The 23,127-nt window shown below is 39.2% G+C and overlaps 1 pseudogene across 1 annotated transcript; it reads left to right on the forward strand.

Annotated features, from left to right (window-relative positions):
- Positions 1-2,947: 2,947 nt before the first annotated feature.
- On the forward strand, positions 2,948-3,462 carry LOC309791954 (mitochondrial intermembrane space import and assembly protein 40-like; annotated as a pseudogene). The gene has a single exon. The product of its transcript is annotated as a mitochondrial intermembrane space import and assembly protein 40-like (transcript).
- Positions 3,463-23,127: the final 19,665 nt, after the last annotated feature.

The raw sequence follows: 23,127 nt of genomic DNA on the forward strand, positions 1-23,127 counted from the left end.
ACATAAACTGATTAGAACCAAATGGGTCCAAGATGGCGGACAAGTCGACTTCCAGTAGACCTTGAGCCTCAGTATATGCTCATTGTAACACATCAGCAAGCGGAATGACACACCCACAAGCACCATGACAGTTCCAAGGCAGACCATAAGGATCAAAAAGTGGGCGGTGGCCCAATTCCTGGAAATCCCCGCCCCTTCCTGAAATAGCAGGAATACTCCTCCCACTCATTAGCCTATGAAATTACCCACCCCTATAAAAGCTGACAACCCCATACCCTGGTGCTGCTCTTGCCTTCTGAGATGGCCCACACTCAGTCCGTGGAGTGTGTTTCTCTCTAAATAAATCCACTTCTTACCTATCACTTTGTTTCTCACTGAATTCTTTCTGTGATGAGACATCAAGAATCTGAGTTTCATTAAGTTCTGAAACTAGATGTGTGATCTCACTTGGAAGACTGTGGGTTTTGGCTAGGTTTGAGTCTGGGCACATGGGTTCAAGTCCCAATCTGAGGTGCATGGTTTCAGTACCAGTCCTAATGCTGACTCCTTATAGCATTATTATTATTCCATGACAAATTAGAGCTTTAAGGGATCATTTAACATTTTCAGTAGTTTTTACAGCTAATTTTATTAGTCTAGGCAATTGCCTTCACCTGTTTCAACAGTCAAATTGAATTTTTGCTTTACTAAATTAACTCAGTTCTGAGTAAACTTTTAAAAATGCATATATTTTAAGAAGCAAACAGAAAAATTTTGGTGTGTGTCTTCTGTACCATAGAAGCTATTGTGGGAATGTGTGTCAGAATGTTGTCATTAATGCCTTAAATGTGCTATTTCCTTTCCCTCCTCTTCTGGCTCAGTGTGATGGATCTGGGTGGTAGGTTACTGTTGTAATCCTCTTGTTCTTCTCTACACTGTGTCACAGACTCTGTCATTATTTAGTTCCTAATTTATCAGAGGTTTTTTTTAAAAACTGAAATAATATTTGATTTACAATGTTGAGTTAGTTTCAGGTGTACAGCAAAGTGATTCAGATCTTTTTCAGATTCTTTTCCATTATAGGTTATTACAAGATATTGACTATAGTTCCCTGTGCTATACAGTAGGTCTTTGTTGTTTATCTATTTTATATACAGTAGTGTATATCTATTGTATTAATCCCAAACTCCTAATTTATCCCTCCCCTGCCCTTTCCCTTTATGGTAACCATACATTTGTTTTCTATGTCTGTTTGTTATCAGAGTGTTTTTGGTTGGAACATTTTCCCTCACCCACATCTTAGATCTCTTAATGACTAATTTATTTTTCATAATCCATGGGCTCTTCAGAAACCTAAAATCATATTTAACTGGCTTTAGCTGAGAGTCTGTTGACACAGACGGTCTCAAATTGGATTATACTTCAATTCATTGATCCTCAGTATTCATACGAGATTAATAATAAAGATAAATAAAAATATAATGGTGAAATTTATGAGGCTAATGGATATTAATGTTTTTTAAACACAAATATATATTAGGAATATATATTAGAACACAAGAGTCCTTGAGCTAGAACTTGTGTTGGAGATCTTTGAATACTCTGTTTTTTTGGTAAGGCTAAGAGAAACCAAAAAAGAATCACTTTTTATTACCAAGGGGAACGAATGCTGTCAAATTATTATATTGATGATCCTAATTCAAAGCTTCAAAGTGGTTTCTAAGTCAAGTGATAAGATACTAAACACACACTCAGGCACTGTGTTAGAAAATCCTAACATGCAGTTCCAGAAGTAGCATTTCCCATCTTCCCTTCATGATGTGCTAAAGCAGACTGACAGCATGGGGCCAGGCTCAAAGCCACAGATTTAAGAAATGTTGGGGAAAAACAGCACTACCATTAAAATTGTGTGCAGAAAGTTTAAATTCATTGCTGCATCTTTAAAAGACATTTCCATCAATTACTGGTTTTATTGATTTTGGATTTTTCCCTTTTAGTTTCGAAGGCTGATAAAAATATAATTGAACACTGAGAGAAACTGGAGTTCTAATTCTCATTCTATTTCTGTGCCATAATTAGTTTTTATTAATCTTTCTCTCCAAATCTGGGTTGCTGTGTGAATAACAATCATGTCTTAATACATATGGGTTTTCATTCTATATTTAAAATAATACGGCTATAGTGTTGGGAAGGAAACAACTGGATGGTAAACCTGAAAAAGTAAAAGCTATTTCCTTCCTTCTAACCTTCCTTTCTCTACATTCTTTAACTGTATTTCATGATCATTAGTAGTTTGACACTAAAGTTAAGGAGAAAGGGCTTACATATTTAGTCTTGCTCCTGAAATCATTGTTTATACTTAAAATTATCTCTACCCAGATGATTTGCTGTTATTTCTCAAGGGTCCCTTTTGGGGGGGACTTCCCTGGGGGCGCAGTGGTTAATCTGCCTGCCAATGCAGGGGACACGGGTTCGAGCCCTGGTCCGGGAAGATCCCACATGCCACGGAGCAACTAAGCCCACGAGCCACAACTACTGAAGCCCGCGTGCCTAGAGCCCATGCTCCACAACAAGAGAAGCCACCGCAATGAGAATCCCGCGCACCGCAACAAAGAGTAGACCCTGCTCGCTGCAACTAGAGAAAGCCCACATGCAGCAACGACACAGCCAAAAAATAAATAAATAAAGTGTCCCTTTTTTCTTGCCACTAATGCAACCAAGAAGGAATCACTTTAATTGAAAAATTGTAAACTGGCCTCTAAGTACTACACCAGACATTCAAAGAGATACCATTTATCTGTAATATTTTTTTAAGTGGGATTTGCTGTTCCAAACAGTCTTGTTACCAGGGCACGACTTGAGTCTGGTCACTCATTATCAGTTATTCAACATCAGCCTTGAACAGATGGGATCGACGGCGTGAGGCCTCCACCGCAGTTGCTGCGAGGTCGGAGTGCCGGGCTGCACCATGGCCTACTGCCGGCACCAAGGGAAGGATAGAATCACATTGGTGACCAGAGAAGACCGTGAAACTCCAAGCAACGCGGAGCTGGTGGCCGACGACCCCAGTGATCCGTACGAGGAGCACGGACCGATCCTACCCAACCGAGACGACATCAACTGCAACTGTCCGTGCCTGCGGGGATGGCCGGTGGCCCGTGTGGGGGAACAGTTCAAGGTGGCCTTCTCCTGCTTCCACTGCAGCACAGAGGATGTCAAGGGGTCGGACTGTGTAGACCATTCCGGGCCATGCAGGAGTGCATGCAGAAGTACCCGGACCTCTATCCCCAGGAAGAGGAGAAGCCAGCGGATGGATCAGAGGTTTCCTGAGGCCATCGCAACCAAAGAAGAGGAGGGGTCCAGCTAATGAGGGCCCGGGGCGCTGAGCTCCATCCTCCTTCAGAGAGGATGAACCTCCCCAAGAAAGTGTCTTTCCCTCTGTTGTTCTGTGCACTGTAATGTACAAAATAACTTATTGAGCTGACCAGAGGTCTTGGCCCCTTGACATATACACTGAAAAATGGGTTGTATGTATGTGTGTCTCACATGAACCTATCAGCGAATGTAGCTGCCACTTTTGAATTCTCTTCTCAGATTGTCCTGAATTTTGCCACTTTGAAATAATGGGCTGAATAATCTCAGCAAACCAAAATCATTACCTGGGAGTGTCTTGTGAGTGAGCTGATATTTATTCTGATTCATTATATTCCTTTTAGTAGATTTTATACCCAGTTGGAAAGGGAAATAGAAACAAAACATCTTCCTTTAGAAATGCTGGAGGGGGGCCATTCCTTGTAGAAGGGGCAGGATGATCTTGCACTCTGCTTCATGAAGCACTCTGCTTCATTTCTGATATATTTTGGTTTCCAGTTTGCATTGAGCTCCAGGTTTTCTACATTTGGAAAACAGAGCTTTGGACCCTCTGAGTGACTCCCTTTGTAAGTGAAGAGAAAGGCTGGTTTTTTCTGTTCTTGCTGTTCCAAGAGCCCTGCTTTGGGGTCTGTGTTCACACTGCCTCTGTCTCAGCCTGTTCAAATGCAGTGTTCTTGAGAGGCGGGCACCTAATCATTACCAAAGTAGCACCCGAGAGAGGAAACCGTGTCAATTAAAAGGAAAACATGATTTAAAAAACAAAAAAACCCCCAGATGGGACCACACGTCCTACCCCAGAGGCACGCTCATTCTGGGCTAGTTCATCACCAAAACCCAGCTCAAATGCAGCTGTCAAGGGCATTTATTCCCCAAATGCTGGTAAACTAGAGATGTCAGACAGTGAAATTTGAAGATCACACACTAAGTGCATCGTGTTCAATAACCACACAGACACACACAACCGGAGAGAGTTAGGGCTGTTTTGCTGGTTCCAGAGGTGAAGCAACTAAAGCCATTGTTATGTTAAACTATTGATAGAAGGAATTCCACTATGGTTGCTGCGAAGCCAAAATTATAAGTGCTTTAAAGGTTTGACTTTGCCAAGGAAAGAAAGTGACGGTAGGCAGGCAGATACACCGTGCAGGCATACAGCCCCCTGATGCAGTCTCTCCTTGATCTCCCTGTGGGAAATTCAGCCCCTGCTCTGGAAAGGTTCACAGTCTAGTATGAGGAAGGTGGACACATAAAGAGATGATTGTTATGGGATTGAAATAAGAAAGCATTTCTCCTTCCCTGGAAAGAGTGTCCTGGGGGCCAGAAACAAAGCTTTTCCCTTCTCTCCCGGGGCTGACCTCCAGTGCAGATGACTTAGCTGATAGTCATAACTAGAAAAAGCAGACTGAGCTAGAATTTCAAAACTACACCTGAACCATTACCACTCACCCATTCAACTGGGCTACAGTGCAAATACTATCGCAAGAATTAAGCTGTGTATTGAGTGTGTGTGTGTTCATGTTGCTTAATTCATTATTATCTTTCTAACAGCAGGCATATAGGAATTTCTTATTTTCATTTTTATGGCAGCAGAAGAGAGAAAGAAAAATTGTTTTAGAGGCACTTTTAGAAGAGAATATGCTGAACTATTTCCTAAGGCATAGTATTCGAACCGGCAGCTGGGCTAATGCAATGCTGAATTCCGAACTAGTTTCCCTTTTTTTTTTTAATTTTTTTATTAGTTTCTGCTTTATAACAAAGTGAATCAGTCATACATATACATCCGTTCCCACATCCCTTCCCTCATGCATCTCCCTCCCTCCCACCCTCCCCATCCCACCCCTCCAGGCAGTCACAAAGCACCGAGCTGATCTCCCCGTGCTCTGCGGCTGCTTCCCACTATCTATCTACCTCACGTTTGGTAGTGTATATATGTCCATGCCTCTCTTTCGCTTTGTCACAGCTTACACTTCCCCCTCCCCATATCCTCAAGTCCATTCTCAAGTAGGTCTGTGTCTTTATTCCCGTTTTACCCCTAGGTTCTTCATGACATTTTTTTTAATTCCATATATATGTGTTAGCATCAAAACTACAGTGAGATATCATCTCACACCAGTCAGAATGGCCATCATCAAGAAATCTAGAAACAATAAATGCTGGAGAGGGTGTGGAGAAAAGGGAACACTCTTGCACTGCTGGTGGGAATGTGAATTGGTACAGCCACTATGGAGAACAGTATGGAGGTTCCTTAAAAAACTACAAATAGAACTACCATATGACCCAGCAATCCCACTACTAGGCATATACCCTGAGAAAACCATAATTCAAAAAGAGACATGTACCAAAATGTTCACTGCAGCTCTATTCACAATAGCCCAGAGCTGGAAACAACCTAAGTGTCCATCATCGGATGAATGGATAAAGAAGATGTGGCACATATATACAATGGAATATTACTCAGCCATAAAAAGAAACGAAACTGAGCTATTTGTAATGAGGTGGATAGACCTAGAGTCTGTCATACAGAGTGAAGTAAGTCAGAAAGAGAAAAACAAATACCGTATGCTAACACATATATATGGAATTAGTTTCCCTTTTAAGACCCCATTTAGATCATAGTTTGGAGTGTCAGGAAGTGCAGCTTGAAAGTTGACGTCAAGTTGAGTAGCAGTGGGTAGGTGAGTTATCTTGCCCACCTAGGGTGTGTAGAACATATTTAAAATACTCTACAATATATATCTATTATTATAAATGCTTCTGCCAGTTCAAGAATTGGCTACAGATTGGCCTCTTCCGGGAAGCTTTATTCACTAATGTTCCCACTCCTGGCCCACATGCGTATGATCCCATTCCAGTACTTTGCATTTCCCTCTTTCCACTCTACCTGGGCTGGTGGTTTCGGTGTGTTTACTTAGGACTGTGATGCTTGACTAGATCAGAACTTCTTGAAAACCAGGTCAGCTTCCACATCCTTTGGTTTACTCAGTAGCACAAAGTGTTGCCTGCTAATTAATTCTAGGTTTTAAGAATCCTAATTTTTTTTTTTTTTTTTTTTGCAGTATGTGGGCCTCTCACTGTTGTGGCCTCTCCCGTTGCGGAGCACCGGCTCTGGACACCCAGGCTCAGCAGCCATGGCCTACAGGCCCAGCCGCTCCGCGGCATGTGGGATCTTCCCGGACCGGGGCACAAACCCATGTCCCCTGCATCGGCAGGCGGACTCCCAACCACTGCGCCACCAGGGAAGCCCTTAAGAATCCCAATTTTTAAAAAGATTCTTAGTTTACCTTTTTCCTGAGAAAACTGCTTTTTTTTGGGATGAGCATACACTGACTTGTCCCTAATTTTCAATTAACAGGTAATGGCACAATTCTAAATAATGAAGTACTGTATTCTCTTGGACCCAGGACTAAAGCTTTGAATAAAACCACTTGTAATTTCCAACCCAGTATGAGCTGCATAAAGAGAACTGGAGGGACTTCCTTGGTGGTCCAGTGGTTAAGAATCCACCTTCCAATGGAGGGGACGTGGGTTCGATCCCTGGTCGGGGAACTAAGATCCCACATGCCGCGGGGAAACTAAACCCATGCACGGCAACCAGAGAGAAGCCCGCAACGAAGACTCAGCGTGGCCAAAAAAAAAAAAAAAAAAAGAGGAGGAGAAATTGGTTTGTGATTCAGTGAAATGAACATCAAAAAAGATAAGTGTTTCAGAGAATAAAGTCCTTCATCACCTGGATTTGACAAAACTAGTTGACAAAAATTCAAATGAGTTATTTATAGAGTTGCTATCATGAAAAAATATGATACCTAATAGGTTTTTTTTTTTTGACTTAACTTTTTTTTTAGAGCAGTTTTGCTCTTACAGCAAAATTGAGAGGAAGGCACAACGATTTCCCATATAACCTTTGCCCCAGTACGTGTATTATCTTGTAGGATTTTCGCCTTTTGTATTTTAGGTACTTTCAGAAACAGGCTAGGCAGAACCTTGTAAAAGTGGGAGAAAAAAACCCCAACAACTTTACAAATGTCAAAACCTTCAGAGGTTTAAAATAGTGCTGAGTGTGGTTATGGGAGAGGGTTCACTGTAATCTATATTGAAACCAGGCCAATGTCCTTATTTATAACCTATGGTTGCTGAAATAACATTCTTTGTTAGCACTAGAATTTCCCTGAGTGTTTTATGTAGGAAAAGTGACACTTGCAGTCATCTTCTGATTTAATTGCTTCTTCATACTTTTTTTGGGGAGAAAAGCTTATTTTTTAAGAAATGAGGAGCCTCTATAGAAAATTGCATTTCCCAAGAAATCAATTTATTAACCCAATAAACTTAAGTCTTTGGAAATAAATCAAGTTGGATTTCTATAATAACAAATAGAAGCAGGACTCCAAATACCTGCAAAATATAAATTAGGATAAAACGTGGCTCAGAGTTAAATGTGAAAGAGTGAATAAACCAACGGACAATGGACAGGACAATGGATCTCTGACCAACAGTCTCTGCAGCAAGTGGCCCAGAAAGGTCAGAACTTGGTCAGTGACTGCCAGCTTTCCTAGTTTTGTCCATCCCACCTCCATGTCAACTCAGGGCCAAACACAGAAAGGTACATATGCTCCCCAAACCAATCACATGAGATATCCTCTCTGGTTGGCTCAACTCCACGTCCCTCAGGCCAACCACTTCCAATCAGGGTGCTCCTGAAGCCTTGCCTTGTTACAACATAAAGCTTTCCCACTTCCCTGCTGCCTGCCAAACACAAGTGATGGTGGCTGACTCCCATTGCTATTACAAGCTCTGAATAAATAGCCTCCTTTTGTTCTCATCTGGGTAGTCTTTGTGCATTTCCCCCAGTGGAAAATGTGTAGTAGAACTCCAAGGTTTTGAAAATAAGCTGAAAAAATTCTCAGTGGTGTTGGAAAATGTAGTCATGTGCTCTCTTAATCACTGAAATATTAAAAGCTTATTAGGCTAATTACATGACTTTTGCCTATAGTCAATTAACCAACAAGTATTTACTGAGACTCTGCTCTGCCCTGTTCAGTGGTGGGGAAGTTATTGAACTTGTATACATTAGGGCAAGCGGGTATTAAAGATCAATCACCAGTTAACTTTGTGTTCAGTGCGGGCCACAGTCAAGACTCAGGCATCAGTTATTCCCGGAATTAACTCGTGGTTTTGCTGTTTAGTAGCTCTGTGACCTTGGGCAAATAACTTTGTTTTCAAATCTCAGAATATTTATCTTTATAATAAATATCTACCATATAGGATTGCTGTTATATTAAGTTAAATAATTCAGCTAGGGCTTCCCTGGTGGCACAGTGGTTGAGAGTCCACCTGCCAATGCAGGGGACACGGGTTCGTGCCCCGGTCCAGGAAGATCCCACATGCCGCGGAGCAACTAAGCCCGTGCGCTACAACTACTGAGCCTGCGCTCTAGAGCCCATGCTCCTCAACGAGAGAAGCCACCGCAATGAGAAGCCCGCGCACCGCAATGAAGAGTAGCCCCCGCTCGCCGCAACTAGAGAAAGCCCGTGCGCAGCAACGAAGACCCAGAGCAGCCAAAAATAAATAAATTAAATAAATTTTTAAAAAAGTAATAATTCAGCTAAAATGCCTCGTAATTTGCTTATAGTAATTACTGTATACTATGTGATAACTCATTATATTACATGCTCTCACTATTTTAAAATGCAGGAGCTGAATAAAGCATACTTTCCATCCTTGGGGAAATTATCTATTGGAAAGGAAATGATGATTTACCGGAAGTTTATACGGAGTGGTTCAAGAACTTTGTGAGACAATGCATCATTAATTTATTATTTATACAGTGTTGAATTGGGTGGCACAGTATTTAAGTGCTTTGAGGGTTGGTTGATGGGAAATGAAAGTGGGCTAGAGTGGTTTGGAAAGAACGTTCAGAAGAGGAGGCAGAGAGTGTGGGTCTTGACGGGCGAGACTGGGAGAGCTGGAGGGAAGATCTCCACCTATCTACAATTAAAGCTCCACCTACTCCCCACTCCCGGATTCCCAATAGACCTTGTGAATCTGTGAAGAGCTTGGCTTGCTGGGAAGGGAGAATTTTTATCAACGAACTGTGGGAATTAAGGATAGCTGGATAGGAAGGGCAGATTACAGAGGGTGGTCTTAAGAATCAGACACATCAATGTGTTTAGATTTAGATATCTTAAGAAAGTGAATGCTACTATCAAGTGGTATTTCAGGGAGTTTGATTTAGCTGTAGGGTGCATTAGCAGGAGGGGCAGGGAGCCTAAAGTTAGTAGGAAAGTATCCAACTGTGAGATGATGCCAGCCTGGGTTAAGGTGGTTATGGTAGAAGTGGAGAGAGAGAAACTTTTTGGAGGAAGAATATCTAGGACTTGGCAAGCGAATGGTTACGGGGAATTAAATAACAGTAATAATGACTACTTATTAACACTTGTATGTGGGAGGTATTATATAAAAGAAATATCCTTTACATAAGTATCTGGCAACAAAACGGAGATTGGAACTTTCTTGAGAACTGTAGGCATTTGAACTATATGAGTGTGCATGGTGTGGACTTTACAATTCATAAACAAATGGGTGCACTCACTGTATGCATGAATATTTATGAATAAGAACAACGAAGAATATAAATCTTTAACAACTCACGTAGTAGGTTACTAATACAGAGCCTGCAGTGAAATGTGAAATTAAAAACACTGTGGGCGTGGACATTGCATTTCCCTGAGAGCCTTTCACTGCCCACTGGTTGGTCCTTCACAACCAGCCAGTAGCCCCCAAACGTCCTACTTTGAGAAATTCTGCTCTGAGTCATGTAATCATTTCTCCTCTCAGCCTGGTTGACCAGAAGGTAGTGGGTATAAACCAAGCTGTTTTCTTGTTACTGAGTGTTTCTGTTGAGTCCTTCCTCTGTTAGTTTCCATTGTTCTGTGGCAGCTTACTGGTGCAATTTCAAATTGGCTTACTAACCCCATGGCTTGGTTAAGAAAGCAGGCAATGTTTTCAATAGCCCCTCTTTTCTATCTTTAAGAATGAGAACTTAAATATACTACTTTGGACTCTTAATATGCATCAGGTCCTGATGTTCTATTTACTTCATCTCATTTAACCCTCACAATAGTGCTGCAAGGCCAACTTTTATGTTTCTGGTATTACCAAGGAGTAAACCAAAGGGGAAATTGGTTAAAATAACTTGGTCAGTGGCATGTAACCAACAGGAGGTGGACTCAGGATAGGAACGAAGGTTGATCTGACTTCAAGGTCCAGTTGCTCAGCACTGTACTTCCTCTTAAAGAAGATGTAAAACTGGAGATGACTCCAAGTTCAACATGAGAATGGTAAGGCTGTTGCCAGGGCAAGGTAACCCAAGGAAGAGAAATGGCCAGAGGCAAAATGGGAGAAGGGAACTAGTAAGTTCAGTTTAGAACATGATTAGTTTGGGGTGATGAGTAAACATCCAAGTAAAAACTTACTCTGGAATGTTACTTCCCTAACACCAATTTTCAAATAATATGTATCAAGACAATGGCAATATTCACTGACAATCACTATCAAGAGATTTTGCATAACTCCGTGTTAAGATCCTAAGGGGGAAATATATATACCTGGAAGGGTTTCTCTTCTTGTCAGACAGACTGAATTTGCAATTAACCACAAAGGATGTCTGCCTACTTCTTCCCTCTTTGCTTTACTGCTGGCAGCCCTTTCTACCTTGGCTTCTGTTACCTACATTGGAGGTACTGATTACTGTGCTAAGTCACATGGCTTCGAAGGTCTTGTTCAAATCCAAGAATGATGTAGATCTCATTAGATGGGCTATTCTCATCTGAAAAGAACCAAGGGACTCAGAAGAGAGATCCAGTTCAATACTTGCTATAAGGAAATAAGCCGACTGGAGAAGTTCTCAGATTAAATCTAATTCAACATTATTTAGAAAAAAACCCAGTGGAGACATAATTCATCAGTAAGGCTCAGACTAAGATGCCTTGCTATGCCAGATGAATTCAAGGTACAGTGCCACTTTGAAAAGAAAGAATTGTTGCCCAGACTCATGCATAATCACACGGATCAGGGCTGGTTTTATACAGATTGTAGAAAACCTTTCTTCTTACTCACACACTTAGGATGAGTCCATCAAGATAAGATAGATGAAAATTCCTTTTGTGAGGAGAGAGTTTTATGGGAGGATGGGGCTCACTCCTCAGTTTTAAAGGTAAAGACTCATCATGGAGAAATAAAGCATGTGAAGCCAGCTTTGGAGCTAGTAAAACAAATAAAAATCGCTTGATCGTAAACTGTAAAACGAAGTATCTTATTAGCTGGTATGTGGTTACAGGAGAATTATCACGGGCTTGAGTGTTAGAAAAATCTGGCTTCAACCCTGTGTTTGCCACTTAGTAGCTGTGGAACACTGAGCAGGATGCAAAAACAGAACAACTCGAGTAAGAAATAAGTAATGATACTTTTGGATTATAGACCCAAAATATTTATTTCTATCAATATGAACTCATGGATATCTGTTTTATCTTTGTCCCATAATATGAAATTATTGTTTTTGATTTGTTGCTTAAGTTGTTCTAATGTTGGCCATCGGAAGCTCTTTCAGGTTGGTTCCTATGACTTTTGCAAAGTCCCCATCTTTTCTTTCTTTTCCTTCTTTTTTTCCCTTCTTTCTTCCCTCCTTCCTCCCTTCCTTCCCTCTTCCCTCCCTCCCTCCATTCTTTCCTTCCTTCCCTCCTTCCTTCCTTCTCTTCTTTCTCCCTGCCATTTCTCTTTCTCTCTTTTTCAGTTCTTTCTTACTTTCTGTAACCATAAGCTGCTCCAGGCTCACCTTGTATTTTTCCAGCCTCATCCCTGGAATGAACCATTTCTCCAAGAATCCCTGGCTTCTTTTATTGGAGAATCAACTTACCTGTGTGTGTGTGTGTTTGTGTGTGTGTGTGTGTGTGTGTGTGTGTGTGTGTGTGTGAAGGTAATAAACTATGACTCCATATCAAGATGTCAAATCTGGTACCACAGGGTTCATTCTAGCCTTTCCTCTTTCCTTATTTGTGTCTTCTTTCTCTAACAATAAGAAATCTGGTTCTCCTTATGTACATGGTATTTACTTATTAGTTCAAACTTAGTATGCAAATAAAGAAGTTTCAGAATTCTTAACGCATTCTTTTTGAGAACAAAATTTACCAGTTCAACTAAAATGCTTGTGTACAATTCCATTTATGTACACTATTCAGACAAAGTGCCCCTTTTCAGGTTACCTTCTTTCTTCCCTGTCCTCGTTAGTGTGATTGTGTGATTGATTTATAATATTTTTAGAGCCATTTATCACAGTCTGTATTTCCTCTTTATTCACATCCTTGTTGAATTTTCTATTAACCTGCAATAAAAATTGTTTATTTTTGTGCTGTATGTGTCCGTAGGGTTTGCAAATGTATAGAGTCATGTACTCATCCTTACAGTTCTATATCAAACAATTTTATCCTTGCCCCAAATTGCCCTGTGCTACTTCCTTATAGAAAACTCTTCTGCCCAACTCTTCTAGGATCATTGACTTATTTTCTGCCTATATTTTCCTTTTTGCAGAATGTCATATAAATGGAATCATACAGCACGTAGCCTTTTTGGGTCTGAGTTCTTTCATTTAGCAAAATGCATTTCAGATTCATGCATGTTATTGCATAAATCTTTAGACCATCCCTTTTTATAGCTGCACAGTATTCCATTGTATGGATGGTCCTCAGTTTATCTAGTCCCCAGTTGAATGATATTTACGGTTTTCCAATTTTTACCTACTGTTAATAAAGCTGCTATAAATATTCATGTATAGGTTTGTGGGTCATATGGTAAGTACATGTTTAACTTAATAAGAAACTATCATACTGATTTCTAAAATGGTTGTACTGCCACCATACATTGCCACCAGCAGTGGATGAGAATTCAAACTGCTCTACTTCCATGTGAACATTTGGTATTGCCATTAAAAAGTGTTTTTGATAGAACTACCATGTGACCCAGTAATACCACTACTGGGCATATATCCTGAGAAAACCATAATTCAAAAAGAGACATGGGGCTTCCCTGGTGGCGCAGTGGTTGAGAGTCCGCCTGCCGATACAGGGGACACGGGTTCGTGCCCCGGTCTGGGAAGATCCCACATGCCGTGGAGCGGCTGGGCCCGTGAGCCATGGCCGCTGAGCCTGCGCGTCCGGAGCCTGTGCTCCGCAACGGGAGAGACCACAACAGTGAGAGGCCTGCGTACCGCAAAAAAAAAAAGAGAGACGTACCACAATGTTCATTGAAGCACTATTTACAATAGCCAGCACATGGAAACAACTTTCCAACCTTCCAAGCAACCATGGAAGTGTCCATTGACAGATGAATGGATAAAGAAGATGTGGCATATATACAATGGAATATTACTCAGCCATAAAAAGAAATGAAATTGAGTTATTTGTAGTGAGGTGGATGGACCTAGAGTCTGTCATACAGAGTGAAGTAAGTCAGAAAGAGAAAAACAAATACCATATGTTAATGTATATATATGGAATCTAAAAAAAAACCCCAAAACAAAAAACGGTTCTGATGAACCTAGGGGCAGGACAGGAATAAGACGCAGACAGAGAGAATGGATTTGAGGACACAGGGAGGGGGAAGGGTAAGCTGGGACGAAGTGAGAGAGTGGTATGGACATATGTACACTACCAAATATAAAATAGATAGCTAGTGGGAAGCAGCCGCATAGCACAGGGAGATCAGCTCGGTGCTTTGTGACCACCTAGAGGCGTGGGATAGGGAGGGTGGGAGGGAGACGCAAGAGGGAGGGGATATGGGGATATATGTATGAATATAGCTGATTCACTTTGCTATACAGCAGAAACTAACACAATATTATAAAGCAATTATACTCCAATAAAGATGTTAAAAAATTTTTTTTGGATCTTTAGGCATGTAGCAGTACCTTCTTTTTGTTTTAATTAGCATTTTCCTAATAATCAGTGATTTTAGCATCTTTTTATATGCTTATTTTCTCTCCATACATTTTATTTGATAAAGTGTCTGCTCAGATCTTCCCCTGGCCCCTTTCCTCTTTTGGGTCGTTTGTTTTCTTCTTTCTCTCTTTTCTTTTTTTCCAGCTGTCTACTTGTCTTTATTTTATTTATTTATTTTTTGTTGGAGTATAGTTGCTTTACAATGTTGTGTTAGTTAATACTGTACAGCAAAGTGACTCAGCTATATGCATACATATATCCCCTCTTTCCTGGATTTCCTTCTCATTTAGGTCACCATGGAACACTGAGTAGAGTTCCCTGTGCTATACAGTAGGTTCTCATTAGTTATACAATTTCATACATAGTATCAATAGTGATATATGTAAATCCCAATCTCCCAATTCATCGCCCTCACCTCCCCCTCCTCCACCCCCTTTCCCCCTTGGTATCCATATGTTTGTTCTCTACGTTTGTCTCTATTTCTGCTTTGTAAATAAGATCATCTATACCAATTTTTTCAGATTCCATATATATGCGTTAATATATGATATTTGTTTTTCTCTTTCAAACTTACTTCACTCTGTACGACAGTCTCTAGGTCCACATTTGTTTTCTTACTGTTAAGTTTTGACAATTCTTTGTATATACTGGATATAAGCTCTTTGTCAGAATTGTGATTGCAAATATTTTCTCCCAGACTGTGGCTGTGTTTTCATTCCCTTAATGGTACCTTTTGCAAAACAAAAGTTTTTAATTTTAATGAAGCCCAACTTATTAATTTTTTTCTTTATCAATTGTTTTTTTTTGGCATCAATCTAAAAACCCTTTACATAGCCCCAAATCATACAGATTTACTCGTATAGTTTTTTTTCTGGGAATTATATATATATATATATATATTTATTTATATTAATTTTTTAATTTTTTAATTTTTTTGTGGTACGCGGGCCTCTCACTGTTGTGGCCTCTCCCATTGCGGAACACAGGCTCCAGACACGCAGGCTCAGCGGCCATGGCTCACGGGCCCAGCCACTCCGTGGCATGTGGGATCTTCGCGGACCGAGGCATGAACCCGCGTCCCCTGCATTGGCAGGTGGACTCTCAACCACTGTGCCACCAGGGAAGCCCCTATAATTTTATATTTTACACTTAGGTCTATGATCCTTTTTGAATCAAGTTTAGTATAAAGTATAAGGTATGGTTTGAGGGTTTTTAAAAATGCATATAGATATTCAAATGTTCTATAGTTTGTTGAAGTGATTATTCTTTTTTATCAAATTGCCTTTGCAACTTTGTTAAAAACTATTTGACTACATTTGTGAGGATTTATTTCTGTGCTCTTGTTCTATTTCATTGATGTATGTTTCTATTATTTCACCAATTCCACACTGTCTTGGTTATTGTATCTTGAATATGCATAGTAGGAGTTTTCCATCTTATTTCCCTCTTTTCCAAATTTGTCATGTATATTCTAGTTCATTTGTCTCATTAAGATTGTACAGATGGTATTTTTTTTTTCTTAAATGTTTGATAGAATTCAACAGTGAAGTCATCTGGGACTGTAGTTTTCTTGGAAGTTCTTAAAGCAGGAATTTAATTACTTTCATAGATCCAGGACTATTGGAGGTATCTATCTCTTCTGGTAATTTGTGTTTCTCAAGGATTGGTCTATTTCATCTAAGATTTCAAATTTATGTTCATTGAGTTTTGTAATAGGCCCATATTCTTCTTTTAATATTTCCGGGGCTTGTACTGATATCCACTTTTCATGATATTGGTTATTTGTATCATATATCTTTTTTTTTTCTTGGTCAATATGACTAGAGATTTATCAATTTTCTTGATGTTTCCAAAGTATTAACTTTGGTTTCATAGATTTTCTTTACTGATTTTTGGTTTTAATTTCATCAGTTTGTGTACTTGTCTTTATTTCCTTTTTTTGTAATTTTTTTTTTCGGTACACGGACCTCTCACTGCCGCGGCCTCTCCCGTTGCGGAGCACAGGCTCCAGACGCGCAGGCTCAGCGGCCATGGCTCACAGGCCCAGCCACTCCGTGGCATGTGGGATCCTTCCAGACCGGGGCACGAACCCATGTCCTCTGCATCGGCAGGTGGACTCTCAACCACTGCACCACCAGGGAAACCCTTTCCTTTTTTCTACTTACTTTGAGTTTCGTTTGCTCTTCTAATTTTTTAAGGTAAGAGCTTAGATTATTGACTTGTGATTTTTTTCTAATACAAGCATTTGAATGCTATACATTTTTCTCTAAGTACTGCTTTATCTGCATGCCACAAATTTTGATATGTTTTATTTTCCTTTGAATTCAGTTAAACGTATTTCTTAACTTTCTTGAGACTTCCTTTTCCACCCATGGATTATTTAGAACTATGATTTTAATATCCAGGCATTTTGAGATTTTCCATGTATCCTGTTACTGATTTTCAGTTTAACTCCGTTCAGATCTGAAAACGTATTTTGTGTGATTTCTATTTTTAAAAATTTGTTGAGGTTTGTTTTGTGGAACAGGATGAGATTGCCTGGGTGTGAGCTTTGTCTTTACCAACTAACTTTGTCTTTACTTTGTCTTTACCAGCTTTGTCTTTACCAACTAACAGTATGCCATATGCTCCAAGGCGTATTTTTTGTTTGGGGCGGGGGTCTATCTGCTGAATTCTGAGTTTGGGTCTTCCCTTGGCACTGTGCCTCAAGGAAGATGGCTTAAATGCTCTTCTTCTCCTGTTCCCTCCCATCAGGATTCTGCAGTTATTTACTGTTCAAGCTTCTTAGCTTGGAGCTGGCATTGGCGTTGATCACTGTTGTTTTGATTAATGCTTCGTTTTAGGCATGCATTATTTATCTGGGTCTTGGGGATGTGGACTTCTCCTTCCCCTCCCCTGGCTATAGTTGTGAGGTCAGTGTAATCTAGTTTCTTCTCTATGCATAGGGTTTCTCTCTGTTGCTTTCCCCCAGCTGCCTTGTTTCCAAAGATGCCCTGGGGCAGCAGTATTTTCTAGCCTCTCCTGCTCTTTTGCTCTTTTCCCTCACTTCTGCACCACAGTGGTTGCTTCTTAGGGCTCTTTCTGATCTTTTCTGTGAGCAGCCAATGGGGTTTGCAGAGAATCAGTCTTCAAGTGGGTGCAAACTCATTTTCTGCAGCTCCTAGGGGTTTCACACTCTCTGAGTGGTCCACACTTGGTTTTCAACCATTTTTCAGCTATTCTATTCTGACACTTCACCTGGTGTCTGGTTACACCTGCCACATCCAGCTGAATGTTTCATCTCCTCTCCCTGCCTGTGTCATCTCTCCTTAGATTTTGTACCAGTTGCTGCCCTGCAACCACAGTTCTCCAGTGGGTTCAAAAGCAGTCATGAATTTGAAGTGACTTCAGCTGATTTTACTGTAAGGGTGGGAACCAGGCCCTTCCAGTGATCTGCATTCCCCGGAGAGAATACAGAAACCCTTTGCTTTTTAGTTTTTGGCATTTTGCACTTATCTTTTATTATTTCGGCTTATTTTGCCCAAACTCAAAGATGGTCTGTGCCTCTCTAGATAATCAAACCAAAGTAAATGAGACCAGCCTTACTCTGTAATCATGAGTAATTCTTCTGTGATAGTATTTTTGATTATAAAGAGGGTGACCATAAGGCAAAATGTGTGGTTTCGTGGAACACTATATATTGACTACACCCTTCTGGTTTATCTGATTCTATTTCTGTCTTTGAGCTATTTTGTAATATGCCAGTAACTGATAGCAACACAAAATAAGTCTTGTCTACAAGACATACAGATCCTGCCCTGTCTGGTAGAAGTTCATCTGAATTCCTTCCTCTTTGTGGAAAAACCAATTTTACTTCCATAAGTGCATTCTTTTCAATATTCCAGTTGTTGAATGCAATATTCTCTATATACTCACTAGGTAAAGCAAACTTTTCTTTCTAAATCTTTTATTCCTAATTTTATTCTCTGCTTTATCTATTGATTACTGAAAGAAGTATTAAATATTCCACTAGGATGGTGGAGTTGTTAATATCTTGTAGTTCTCTGAAGATATACAAGTGTAGAATCGAAGTCTATATAAGTTTAAAATTACTGTATCTATAATTGAGGCAAATAAGCCTTTTTTCCTTATGACCCTTCTGATCCCTTTTTGTTCTAAAGTCTATTTTGTCTGATATTATTATAGGTATATGGCTTTGTTTTAGTTGACATTTACTTGATGTATCAGTCGGGATACAGGCTGTTACAGTAACAAAGAACTCCACCCAACAATGACTTAAATGAAAAAGAAATCTATTTCTACCTGACCTGTAATGAGCTGGAGGTGGGCAGTATAGGGATTATCTAATACCTCTGTTTCCATAAATTGTCTGGGGACTCAGGTTCCTATCTCATTGCTTTGCTAGCCTCCAAGTAATAACCTCATCCACATAATCAAAGATGGCTCACTTCACCCCTGGCAGCCTTTTCTCTCTTCTACAGGAAGGAGAGAAAGTAGACTGAGAGGCAGTCTACTTTATAAAGATTTGACCTGGAAGTTGTATAAATCACTGCAGTTCACATCCTCTTGGCCACACCTTCCTACAAGGAAGGCTAATAATCGTGCCAACGTGTGCACAATCCAGCTAACATTTGGATAGTGGGCAAAACCCAGACTATGTTCAAAATCTGTCTCCATGAAAGCTGTCTCCATCCTGTCTCCACTCTGGATCTTATGATTTTATATTTTGATTAATTAGTTAATTTTTTTATGTATCAGTAAGAGAGCTTTCAAAAAACATCAAACAAAACTGGTAAAACTGAAAGGATAAATAAAAAATTCACAACTAGAGTAGATTTCAAAACTTTCAACAATTGATAGAATGAGTTGACAAAAAATTAGTAAGGACACAAAAGACTTGAAGAACACTATCTACTGATTTGACCTAATTGATATTTGGGTTTTTTAAAGACATAATATTTATTTACTTATTATTTATACATATACATGTATCTATTCTTCAAATTCTTTTCCAATTTAGGTTATTACAGAATATTGAGCAGAGTTCCCTGTGCTATACAGTAGGTCCTTGTTGGTTATATACTTTATATATAGTAGTGTGTACATGCCATTCCCAAATTCCTAATCTATTCCTACCTCCCACCTTCTCCCTGGTAACCATAAATTTAGTCTCAATAATCTAATGATTTTATGTTTTAAAACAAATGTTGGCAAACTTTTTCTGTAAAGAGCCAGATACTAAATATCTTAGCCACATGTGGTTGCTGTCACATACCTGTCTTCTTTTTTTCCCAGTCATTTAAAATTGTAAAAACCTTTCTTAGCCTAAGACCATATAAAAATAGGTGGGATATGGGGTGGAGCATGGCCTGTGGGCTGTAGTTTGCCAACTCTGTTTTAGTCTTACTTATAAACAACGTGTAGTAACTTAAAAGATAATTTCTAGATTAATTTTTGTCCTTTAACTCAGTGGTTTAATCCATTTACTTCTGTGAATTGTGATTTCTCATACATTTATGTTTATTTTCCATTATTACATATTTTTCTGTTTCTTTTTTTATCTTCTGTCCACCCCACCCCCCACTTGTATTTGCCTTTTTAAAAAGAAATTACAGTTATTGTTTGTTTTTGGTCACACTGCAGGGATTGCAGGATCTTAGTTCCCCGACCAGGGATTGAACCCAGCCTTCCACAGTGAAAGCACATAGTCCTAACCACTGGACAACCAGGAAATTCCCTGCCTTCTTTTGGACTGAGATGTTTTTACTTTTTTTTTTTAAATCAACACCTGCTGGGAAATTATACACTTTATGTGTATGTAGTTGTTATTCTAGCTATTTTTAACATGCATTCACTCTGTTACACTATCACATTATAGGTCAGGCTCACTGAATGGATACAAAAACAAGACCTATATATATGCAGTCTGCAGGAGACCCACATCAGATCTACGGACACATACAGACTGAAAGTGAGGGGATGGAAAAAGATATTCCATGCAAATGGAAATCAAAAGAAAGCTGGAGTAGCAATACTCATATTAGATAAAATAGACTTTAAAATGAAGAATGTTACAAGAGACAAGGAAGGACACTACATAATGATCAAGGGATCAAAACAAGAAGAAGATATAGCAATTATAAATATATATGCACCTAATATAGGAGCACCCCAATACACAAGGGAAATGCTAACATCTATAAAAGAGGAAACTGATAGTAACACAATAATAGTGAGGGACTTTAACACCTCACTTACACCAATGGATAGATCATCCAGACAGAAAATTAAAAAGGAAACACAGCTTTAAATGACACAATAGACCAGGTAGATTTAACAGATATTTACAGGACATTCCATCCAAAAACAGCAGATTACACTTTCTTCTCAAGTGCACACAGAACATTCTCCAGGACAGATCACATCGTGGGTCACAAATCAGGACTCACTAAATTTAAGAAAATTGAAATCATATCAAGCATCTTTTCTGACCACAACGTTATGAGATTAGAAATCAATTACAGGGAAAAAAACCATAAAAAACACAAACACATGGAAGCTAAACAATACGTTACTAAATAACCAAGAAATCATTGAAAAAATCAAAGGGGAATTAAAAAAATACCTAGAGACAAATGACAACAAAAGCACGATGATCCAAAACCTATGGGATGCAGCAAAAGCAGTTCTAAGAGGGAAGTTTATGGCAATACAATCCTACCTCAAGATACAAGAAAAATCTCAAATAAATAATCTAACCTTACACCTAAAGGAACTAGAGAAAGAAGAACAAACAAAATCCAGTTAGTAGAAGGAAAGAAATCATGAAGATCAGAGCAGAAATAAATGAAATAGAAACAAAGAAAACAGTAGAAAGGATCAATAAAACTAAAAGCTGGTTCTTTGAGAAGACAAACAAAATTGATAAACCTTTAGCCAGACTCATCAAGAAAAAGAGGGAGAGGACTCAAATCAATAAAATTAGAAACGAAAAAGGAGAAGTTACAATGGACACCACAGAAATACAAAGCATCCTAAGAGACTACTACAAGCAACTGTATGCCAATAAAATGGACAGCCTGGAAGAAATGAACAAATCCTTAGAAAGGTATAACCTTCCAAGATTGAACCAGGAAGAAATAGAAGATATGAACAGACCAATTACAAGTAATGAAATTGAAACTCTGATTAAAAATCTTCCAACAAACAAAAGTCCAGGACCAGATGGCTTCACAGGTGAATTTTATGAAACATTTAGAGAAGAGTTAACACCAAGCCTTCTCAAACTCTTCCAAAAAATTGCAGATGAAGGAACACTCCCAAACTTATTCTATGAGGCCACCTTCACCCTGATGCCAAAACCAGACAGAGATACTACAAAAAAAGAGAAAATTACAGACCAGTATCACTGATGAATATAGATGCAAAAATCTTCAACAGAATACTAGCAAACAGAATCCAACAACATGCTAAAAGGATCATACACCATGATCAAGTGGGATTTATCCCAGGGATGCAAGGATTCTCCAATATATGCAAATCAATCAATGTGATACACCAGATTAACAAATTGAAGAATAAAAACCATATGATCATCTCAATAGATGCAGAAAAAGCTTTTGACAAAATTCAAAGCCCATTTATGACAAAAAACTCTCCAGAAAGTGGGCATAGAGGGAACCTGCCTCAACATAATAAAGGCTATATATGACAAACCCACAACAAACATCATTCTCAGTGGTGAAGAACTGAAAGAATTTCCTCTAAGGTCAGGAAAAGAGGAGGATGTCCACTCTTGCCACTATTATTCAACCTAGTTTTGGAATTCCTAGCCATGGCAAACAGAGAAAAAAAAGAAATAAAAGGAATACAAATTGGAAAAGAAGTAAAACTGTCACTGTTTGCAGATGACATGATACTATAGAGAATCCTAAAGATGCCACCAGAAAAGTACTAGAGTTAATCAATGAATTTGGTAAAGTTGCAGGATACAAAATTAATGCACAGAAATCTCTTGCATTCCTGTACACTAACAATGAAAGATCAGAAAGAGAAATTAAGGAAACAATCCCATTCACCATTGCAACAAAAAGAATAAAATACCTAGGAATAAACCTACCTAGGGAGGTAAAAGACCTGTACTCAGAAAACTATAAGACACTGATGAAAGAAATCAAAGATGACACAAAAAGATGGAGAGATATACCATGTTCCTGGACTGGAAGAATCAATATTGTGAAAATGACTATACTACCCAAAGCAATCTACAGATTGCAATCCTTATTAAATTACCAATGGCATTTTTTACAGAACTAGAACAAAAAAATCTTAAAATTTGTATAGAGACACAAAGGACCCCGAATAGCAAAAACAATCTTGAGGGAAAAAAACAGAGTTGGAGGAATCAGACTCCATGACTTCACACTATACTACAAAGCTACAGTAATCAAGACAGTATGGTACTGGCACAAAAACAGAAATATAGATTAATGGGACAAGATGGAAAGCCCAGAGATAAACCCACACACCTATGGTTAATTAATCTATGACAAACGAGGCAAGGATATACAATGGAGAAAAGACAGTCTCTTCAATAAGTGGTGCTGGGAAAACTGGACAGCTACCTGTAAAAGAATGATATAGGAATAGTCCCTAACACCACACATAAAAATAAACTCAAAATGGATTAAAGACCTCAATGTAAAACTGGACACTATAAAACTCTTAGAGGAAAATATAGGAAGAACACCCTTTGACATAAATCACAAGAAGATCTTTTTTGACTCACCTCCTA

This window comes from Mesoplodon mirus (assembly GCF_964341445.2).
Source record: "Mesoplodon mirus genome assembly, chromosome: 16".
NCBI lineage: Eukaryota > Metazoa > Chordata > Mammalia > Artiodactyla > Ziphiidae > Mesoplodon > Mesoplodon mirus.